We start from the raw sequence: 10,674 nt of genomic DNA on the forward strand, positions 1-10,674 counted from the left end.
ACAGATGAGCTGAGATTTAGGCTTTCAGCACCGTTTCCCATCTGTAGACGCAGGAGAGCTATTGGGATGATAATAATAATAATTGGAAATTCCAATGGGTTTCCAGACAGCACTGGGGGATTTCCCGGCTGATATGACTGATGCTCCTGTCAAAGCCCCAGCCATTGCCCCGAGTGCCTTCTCCCACTTTGTGGAGTCCCCTTGGCTCCCTGGTATAATCCAGAGTTTAGGGCAAGGAAACAAGCTGGGAGACGGCTCAAACCCAAGTGGAGAAACCTCCAGCAATTGAACACTCCTGAGGGTTTCACTAGTGGCAGTGGAGACAGTAAAGAAGGCATACTTTGCTGCCTCCATTGCATCCTCAATATGTGGGTGGCGCTGTGGGTTAAACCACAGAGCCTAGGACTTGCTGATCAGAAGGTCGGCGGTTCGAATCCCCGCGACGGAGTGAGCTCCCGTTGCTCAGTCCCTGCTCATGCCGACCTAGCAGTTTGAAAGCATGTCAAAGTGCAAGTAGATAAATAAGTACCACTCCGGCGGGAAGGTAAATGGCGTTTCCGTGTGCTGCTCTGGTTCGCCAGAAGCGGCTTAGTCATGCTGGCCACATGACCCGGAAGCTGTACGCCGGCTCCCTCAGCCAATAAAGCGAGATGAGCACCGCAACCCCAGAGTTGGCCACGACTGGACCTAATGGTCAAGGGTCCCTTTACCTTTACCTAGAGCTTTCCAGAGAGTGAGGGGCTTCTTACAGTCTGGCCTGGAGGTGGTGGGACTGACGGTATCTTGCTGTTGTTGTTTTTTGCAAAGCATTTTGAGGATAAAATCACTTACATCACCAGGACTTGACTCCATTGTTACAGCAGGTGAATCTCCAGAGGCAACACGAGAATGGGCCTTTTCTGTGGTGGCTCCCCTGTTAGTGGAACGCTCTCCCCTGGGAGGCTCACTTGAAGCCTTTGTTACATATCTTTTGGATCCAGGCAAAAACATTATTATTATTTATTAAATTTGCATACCACCCTTCATCAGAAGATCTCAGGGTGGTTCATAGCATAAAAATACAAGATAAAACATAAAACATTCCTCTTCTCCCAGGTTTTGACAAATCTATGGACTTTTAATAAGCATTTTTCATTAATTTTTGGTAAATCGCTTGTCCAGCATAACGAGACCGCCATGCGGCATTTGAAAATCACTGTTCCTAAGCTGATTTCTCAACAGAACAGGCTAGATTTCAAGATGGTATCCAAGATGGTTTGAACCAATGCTTTTGTTTCTATGGCAGTATAGGAGGAGCTTGAGAGTAGAAAATCAGCAACTCAGTTGGGGGTTTCGGGAGTGTATAAAAACAACAACACACATAACAAATGGGTCCCACAATATCCATTCATTTAATCAATTTTGAAGCCCCCATATAATATCAGTAAACCATATTAGTGCTTTGAGGTTGTCTTGCCCTATAAAATATTTGAATTACAGTACATATTAAATTTGGAAACAGAACAATGTTTTGATTTTTCTTTATAAATTAAATGTTAAGCTTGCTGAAATTTATATCTATCATCTATCTATATCTATCTATCATCTATCTATATCTATCATCTATCTATCATCTATCTATCTATCTATCTATCTATCTATCTCTATAATCTATCTATCTATCTATCTATCTATCTATCTATCTATCTATCATCTATCTATCTATCTATCATCTATCTATCTATCATCTATCTATCTATCTATCTATCTATCTATCTATCTATCTATCTATCTCTATCTATCTATCATCTATCTATCTATCTATCTATCTATCTATCTATCTCTATCTATCTATCTATCTATCTATCTATCTATCTATCTATCATCTATATCTATCTATCTATCTATCTATCTATCATCTATCTATCTATCATCTATCTATCTCTAACTACCGTATTTTTTGCTCTACAAGACTCACTTTTTCCCTCCTAAAAGGTAAGGGGAAATGTGTGTGCGTCTTATGGAGCGAATGCAGGCTGTGCAGCTATCCCAGAAGCCAGAACAGCAAGAGGGATCGCTGCTTTCACTGCACAGCGATCCCTCTTGCTGTTCTGGCTTCTGAGATTCAGAATATTTTTTTCTTGTTTTCCTCCTCCAAAAACTAGGTGCGTCTTGTGGTCTGGTGCGTCTTATAGAGCGAAAAATACGGTAACTATTTAACTAACTATCATCTATCTATCTATCTATCTATCTATCTATCTATCTATCTATCTCTATCTATCATCTGTCAAATTGAGTCCCAATGTTTTTTGTCTGGTTTGCATGACTTATAGGCTAATATGAGATATATCAGATTAAAATGCAATGCAATGACTATAGGGCTGCCATATGTCCAGAATTTTTCCAGACATACCCAAGATTCGGCTGTATGGCAACCCATATTGGAAGTTTGCCATTTTTGGCAATTTCTGGGGGGAAAGCTCAATTTCTGTGGAGAAACCTTGGGGAAAAAAGTATTAACAACAACTTTGTCTAAAAAAGCTTTCTGAAATATGACAACCCTAACTTATGAAGATGTTTAATATGCCACAAAAGCTTTTAAGAAAGAACTAATCAATGCACAGGACAGAACAATTAAAGGGAATAATCCACATTTACACAGGTAGCACCAAAGAAGCATTCTGCATGGTAATTGTACTTTCTTGAACAGCTGGTTTTGCAACCTCACACCATTACATCAAGAGGAAAGGATGAAATATTATAAGGATGGGGAGTGAGACCTTTTTTCCGGTACAGCTCATAGGATTAGGTAACTGCACTCTGCCGTATAGCAGTCTTGATACGATGCAGGAAGGTGTCAGCTTGGTTGCAGAAGGCAGGGGTTCTGATTTCTTCCCAAATATCGAGTGCCTGGTCACCTGTTGTTCTGATACTCCGCCCCAGCTCAAAACAATCTGCAGTCAGTTCCTTGCTAGTTATGCAGAACACAAATTTTAACAGTTCCAAAGCTACAGGATGCAAGTAAATATTCCAGGTTACTAGATACTGTTCTGTATCAGTTTGTATTTTGATCATGTTACTATTTGCATTGTGTTAACTTTGTATGATCTTGGCCCAGTACGGTGATTTGTGAAAAGGTTAGTTTTCAGTTTTCAAAGAGCAAAGGCGGGAGGATGGGCAGAAATCTCTGCTTGAGAGGGATTGAGTTTCAGTTAGCGAGGAGGAAGACCTAAGGATGAGTGTTAGTCATTGTAAATTGATTCTGAGCAAGTAGTTTAGTGGATACTAGAAGTTGTTTTGACTGTTCTTGTTTTGATTGCCACCCCGCATCCCTCCTGAGGAGATGGACACCCATTTCTGAGGTCTCCACCTGCCAATCAAACTCCATCCTCAATCAAATCCCCCAAAGACAGCCCCTCACAGCTGATTCAGATATCCATACAGACAAGAGTATTTGCCTTACTTGTTTGTGCTTTGTTGGTTGATGGCAGCCATTTTCAGGCAGAAACCATGGAGCGAGATCAGACAAATCAAAGAGCAGGAGAGGGACGATTTTATTTTTTAAATTGGTAGGCAAACAAGCAAACTGATGCAGAGCTCTCCGTCGTGTTTGATTATTGCAGCATTGAACAGGATGCTGGCTACAAAGTCTGAGGACTGGAACATGTACGTGGGTGGCGCTGTGGGTTAAACCACTTAGCCTAGGACTTGCTGATCAGAAGGTCGGCGGTTCGAATCCCCGCAACAGGGTGAACTCCCGTTGTTTGGTCCCTGCTCCTGCCAACCTAGCAGTTCGAAAGCACGTCAAAGTGCAAGTAGATAAATAGGTACCGCTCCGGCATTAAGGTAAACGGCATTTCCGTGTGCTGCTCTGGTTTGCCAGAAGCGGCTTAGTCATGCTGGCCACATGACCTGGAAGCTGTACGCCAGCTCCCTCGGCCAATAAAGCAAGATGAGCGCCGCAACAGAAGTGGTGCACTAAGGAAAGAAATGTCTCTGTCTGTGCCCATTAACATAGCTGTTAACTGTGCACTGTGCAATTCTAGAGTCTGTCTTTTCATGAGCTTCCTGAAGCTGCATAACATCAATAGTCTAATTGGCACCATGTTCCTTTCACCTTAGAATCCTTCAGCAACGACAACATTGAGGGTCTCATATATCAATTGAGAAACAAAGCAAGCAAGGACTAATTCTCAGGCATACAGGGAAGCTTCCCCAATTACCGTATTTTTCACTCTATAAGACACACCAGACCACAAGACGCACCTAGTTTTTGGAGGAGGAAAACAAGAAAAAAAATATTCTGAATCTCAGAAGCCAGAACAGCAAGAGGGATGGCTGTGCAGTGAAAGCAGCAATCCCTCTTGCTGTTCTGGCTTCTGTGATAGCTGCGCAGCCTGCATTTGCTCCATAAGACGCACACACATTTCCCCTTACTTTTTAGGAGGGAAAAAGTGAGTCTTATAGAGCAAAAAATACTGTATTTGTCAGGAAGGACAACCTGTATACAATAAGGTTACCAGACATCCCCGTTTCCCGGGGGTGGTCCCCAGATTTGCAAAATCCATACAAAATCCATTGAAGTTGAAAAGTGTCCCTGGATTCATTGAAAAAAATCTGGTAACCTCAGCATACAACAGTGTGGAGGTATGCATGAATTTCTAACAAATATGAGCCTTAATTGACTTTCATTGGTATCTGCCCTCCCCCTCAAAGCTAACTTGAATATTGATCCTGTGTTTTTCAGTTGAACAAATAAATCAGCGAGCTCCCCCAATGTGTTAATTTTGGGTAAGCTGCAACAAGTTATCACCATTGCCTGCAAACCAAACGTGAGGAGTCCATGTCATGTTCCACCTTGACAATTGATGTTCCTGTCAGCAGGTGAAGTGGTGATTGCTGTCTTATTTTCTATTAGTGAAATAAGCTTCCTGCATTCACATCTTTCTCAGTATGGATCGCAAGAGAGATGTGGCTCCCAGCCTTGTGAGCCGTTAACTACAGAATGTCCTTATCAGTCTTTGATAGCTGCACAAGTCTCTGTGGGTTAAAGCTATATCCTATTAAAGTATACAGTGGTACCTCGGATTACAAATGCTTCGGGTTACAAACTCCGCTAACCCGGAAGTAGTACCTCGGGTTACGAACTTTGCCCCAGGATGAGAATGGAAATCGCGGGGCGGCGGTTAAGAACGGACCTCCGGAACGAATTAAGTTCGTAACCCGAGGTACCACTGTATTCTGTATGCAAACCATTTTGCAAGGTGCACAAATGTAAGCAGCAGTTGAATGTTATGCTGAGTACATGTGCTGGAAATCCTTTTATACTGAGCACAGGCAAATTTGGCATTAAAATAAGGAGATCCCTTGGAAATCCTTCTTCTTTGTCTTCCTCAGCAGCTGCCTCAGATTTACACACCTAGAATTCCCTCTGAAGTGGATCCAATTGAGCATGTGGACTCCTAACCCTTGCTATTATTCCTTCTTGTTTGGATTGGGTTTTTTCTGAGCTCCTACACAGCCAAAGAAATGGGAATAATTTGTTAAAAGCTAGTACGCCCAAGTTGAGAAATCAGATTTAAATTAGTCTAGAAAAGTGCTGCAAAGGAAAAATGGGTTGCCTGGTGTCATTGTGATGTCAGGTGATTAACAGGTGGGGAGCGCCCCCCTGCCAAATTGGCTGCTAAGGGTGGGGGACGTCAGGGTCTGGTGTGCCTGCTTGGAAGGGTTTCTGACCCCTGCCAAAGAGCGAAGGCATCTGTTTGTGACAGCTCTTAACATATGCAAGATCAAGATCAGATTTCGAAAGTATTTTGAAATAATAGTACTGACAGTGGTTAAATATAAAATGTAAGTAACTTGTTCTATTAAAAAGACCGTCTTATTTTTATCAACTGATGTTACAAAAGTATGTCCTCTAGCTGGCGAAAGCCTTTGTAGCTGTAGAGACTTCCAACTTGTGCCATATAAAAAAGTCTAATTATAAACAAACAGATCATTATCTTAAGCAGTAACAGCGAAGTGTTTCAACAGATTAGATTTGTAGTTGCTCAACCGTCCATCTTTTAGAGATCGATTCATAAAAATGAATGGTACAATTGTGCACAAACCATCAGCCTAGGGCTTAATAGGGCCCTTTCCTTCCATCCCTGTGGACCCTGTGGCTGAAACATTGTGGGCCAGGGTCTTGCAAGGAAATGATCCCTAGAATGGACTTATATGGTGAGCAATGAATGGAGAGACTGCAAACCATGTGACTAAATAGAGGAGGAGAGGCAGGAAGGCTTCACAAAATTATATTCCAAACTCTTTCCTTTTACTTACCTGGGTGGGACAGCTCATACCCTTCAAAAACAAAACAAACAGAAGCTAGAGAAATCATGAACAAAAATATGTACTAAGTTTTAGAACCATAGTTGATTATTATGATAAGTTATTTAACCCTTTACAGCTGAAATCCTGCACTCAAATACCCAGGAAAACGTTGCGTTAAACTCAGTGGGACTTATTTCTGTGTATACGTGTATGCTATTGCGCTGTTAATTGATTCTAAATGATTCAATCTGGGAGAAAAGCAGAATAAAATTTTTAATAGATAAATGTGATGTGATACAAACGGAGTTTCTGCAGTCACAAGGTGAAATTTGGTGCCAGATGATCGCTTGACAAAATGGTCCCAAGAGGAACAATGTGAATATGCTTGTACCAAGTGCAGGAAATTGCCAAAAATGGGGGGAGCTTCTTTGACACATGAAAATGATCCGAAAATGAGATAATTTTGGCCCAACCCTCCTTTTTAAAGGAACTGAACATTCCTCCTATTTAGAAGTCAACGAATTCCACAAATTATTCAATATTCCAGAGTTTTTAAGCTTGATCTTGGCTTGATGATCCCGTGAGGCCCTTGCAAATAGGATGCAAACCTTGGGCTAAAGATAAATGAGATCCATTCATAGCCACCGCTCTAATGATGATATGCAGCTATTCAAAGCATCTCCTGTGCAGAATGCCTATTTGACGTGAGATTAGAGAATAGCTCCTGCCTGATTCACACTAGACGGAAGGCATGGAGCGAGGTCAAGGCAAGCATGCGAGGGTACACTGAAAATTCCTCCGAAACAGACAAGCAGCAGCCATGTGTTCACAGCTGGAATGTGCATGGAACTCTCTTCTGCAGCGTCTCTGTACTGACCTTTAGCTTCAGACTCACAGCAGCTGTAAAATGGTTGCCCAGAAACGAAACTGACACCCCCAGATGCATCTCTCAGCTGCCTTCCTTCAGCCCATCCTTTCCCCTTACATAGCGATGAAAAGAACCCAGATTGTAAAACAATTACAGAATAATAACTGTGGAACTCAGGCCATTCCAATTAAGTTGACTTACAGCAGGTTCACGAGGCAAAAACAATGGCCTTACAATGCATTATGACAGCATTCACTGTCCACTAGCTTAAGGTAAAGGGACCCCTGACCATTAGGTCCAGTTGTGGCCGACTCTGGGGTTGTGGCGCTCATCTCGCTTTATTGGCTGAGGGAGCCGGCGTACAGCTTCCGGGTCATGTGGACAGCAGGACTAAGCCGCTTCTGGCGAACCAGAGCAGCACACGGAAATGTCATTTGCCTTCCCGCCAGAGCGGTACCCATTTATCTATTTGCACTTTGACGTGCTTTCGAACTGCTACGTTGGCAGGAGCAGGGACCGAGCAACGGGAGCTCACTCCGTCGTGGGGATTCGAACCGCCGACCTCCTGATCGGCAAGTCCTAGGCTCTGTGGTTTAACCCACAGCGCCACCCGCGTCCGTGTCCACTAGCTTAGGTGGCTTAAAAAGAGAGAAAGGACTAATCTGTCTATGATCACATTGGTCACAATTGCTAAAATCCTATGTTTATAGAGGCAGAATCTATTTGAATGGATGGTGTATTGTAATGACACAGGAAAGCCAAATATGAGCAAATATGGAACAGGGCTCTCCTATTTGCTTGCTGCTGCAATCCCTTTCACACGCAGCCCCAAACAAAAAATGCTGTTATCGGGTAAGAGAAGGGGTACAGCAGTCTGCAGGGAACAGGGATGATTAGCAAAAAATGGGCAATGCTTAAGCAACTAATGCAAGGTCACCTGGAGATCCAGGCTGGACTACTGAACTAAATGGACACAGCAAATACTATTATGATTTTGTATGGGGAAATTTTCTCAAGAGTCCTTCCCTATCGTCCCTTTCTAATTGGAAACAGCTGCTTGGGTTCTTGTCCTTCCTTGTCTGCTGACCACATATTAATTATTTCTTTAAAAAACAGAGGCAGAGTCACTCTTTTAGAAAATAGTATCTGAAGAAGTGTGCATGCACAGAAAAGCTTATACCCAGAACAAACTTACATTGGTCTCTAAGGTGCTGCTGGACAATTTTTTTAATTTTCTTTAAAAAAGTGTGCTTATTCACATCAAAGGAGCAGTTTGTTAACATAACCGGTATTACTCTATAACAGGGGTCAGCAAACTTTTTCAGCAAGGGGCCGGTCCACTGTCCCTCAGACCTTGTGGGGGACTGGACTATATTTTGAAAAAAAAATATGAATGAATTCCTATGCCCCACAAATAACCCAGAGATGCATTTTAAATAAAAGCACACATTCTACTCATGTAAAAACACTCTGATTCCCAGACCGTCTGCGGGCCAGATTTAGGCGGCGATTGGGCTGGATCTGGCCCCTGGGCCTACCCATGCTCTATAAGCATCAGGTTCATATACCCTTTTAATTTTGATTCCCTTTCTCCTCTCCAGGGTCTCCAAACTCCCACCGATCTTCCAACTTGCTTGGAATTTTTGCTTCCTGCCTTGAGAAGGCAGGTCCTCCTTTGGGTTAAACGAAGGATCCTTACTTAAATAGATTACATTTTAAATTATGGAGAGGCCTAACCTTTATGACATAATTCGCCTAAAACTGCATGGATGGGTCTGTGTCTATCGGTTTGGAAGCAAAACAAAGCCACTCAACCAATGAATCTGGGATGCAGAATTTCGGTGTCATGTGAGTGAGATGAATAAGAACCCATCAATCAAAGACACTGGGAGAGGTTTTACCCCAGCAATATATCTGTCAAAATTAAAAGACGGTCGTTCACCCTTGCTAGATTCAACATGCTGCCATCTACCTTAACGCAGGGCAGATAAAACTGTATGTGGAGCAAATCTGCCCCTGCGGCCTGATAGAGGTGGAAACCGTCTCTCATGTCTTGCTACGATGTCGTTCTTATGAGGATATAGGCTCAGTCTTGATCACCCCTGTTATACAGAAAATTCCAAGTGGGTCTGAACCTCAGTGCTTAAAATCCCCGATAGAGGATAAGGACCCGGAGATCACACTAAGGGTGGTCAAATTTTGCGCAGCTGCCATAAAACTCAGGGAACACGCTGTGCTATTACAAAGACTAAGGCCTCAGATGCAAACTCTAGATAATATTTTAGAGACTAAGACCTAAACCACATTTCTAATGGCTGTCATATTCATATTGTTTATTGTTATATTCAATTGTTAATTCAAACTTAATTCTATTGTGTTTTACGTTCGCTTAGTACGGTATGTGAAGCTGGGTCTGGGACCGTAATAAATTTCATTTCATTTCATTTCAAGCCACTCACAAATAAAGTTTCTAGATTCTGCACAATGATCCATTTATTTGATGTGAAGTCTGAAGACAAGGACAAGGTGGCGTTTGTCCCACAGCATGTGCTATTGATGCTTGTCATGGTTTATTTGAGCCACGCTCTTCGAGTGCTTCAGGTTATTTAGTATTATAGGTTAAGATGAAAGAAAAGACAGTTTTATCTTCCAGAGCAGTTCTGTGCACAGGCTCTCAAGAGGAATGGTGTGATGGGAGAGCAGAGGAGCTGATATGCCATATCTTATCCCAACACCAAAACACTGTACCTCAGAAAGGAAAAGTCAATTCTAGGAATGGGTGACAATTACAAGAATGATCAGTAAAAGACTGAAACTATGTGACCTAGGACTCAGAACTGTACCACACCACACAAATCTTGTGGCATGAATCTAGGATAGTGAGAAATGATCATTATTTTTCATTTGCTAACTCAAGGAAGGTGATTCTCCTCTCATTTTGTTTAAATGTATCATACTACTAAAGGGCTTAACCTATCATATTTCATGCTTTACTACGTATTACTGAACAAGTATAATAACGCAGGAATAGAAAAGTATCTCGCTCCATTAAGCCAGCACTCCGCTTGGAAGGAAGTTGCAGTGGACTCGCCAAACTTGCTTCTTAACAAGGTCAGATGCTACAATATACACATGGCTGCAAATGAAAACAGCAGTGTTATGTCTAAATCCCTTCCCCTTGGTAACCCATATTGTGGCTTCCTAAAATTGTGCATTTCCCTGGCTCCTAGCAGCCAATGAGGTGGAATGTGAGCAGGTCAAATGCACAAAGCCATGGTATCTGGCCTCAGGTAAGTTGCACGAAACATATTTTTTTTTTGGGGGGGGGGGTGGAATGACGACCACTGTTCCCAGCAGCGGCCACCAGCCTCCACAAGCTTATGACTGCAACCTGTGCGCTGAAGCAAGTTGTAGCCATTTCTGCACATATAAATAAATGCAAAGAATGTCAAATGCCAACAATGTAAATGAGATCAACGTTACACCGCATACAAAGTATCAACACATTTGTC

Source organism: Podarcis pityusensis, assembly GCF_964106645.2.
Source record: "Podarcis pityusensis genome assembly, chromosome: 5".
NCBI lineage: Eukaryota > Metazoa > Chordata > Lepidosauria > Squamata > Lacertidae > Podarcis > Podarcis pityusensis.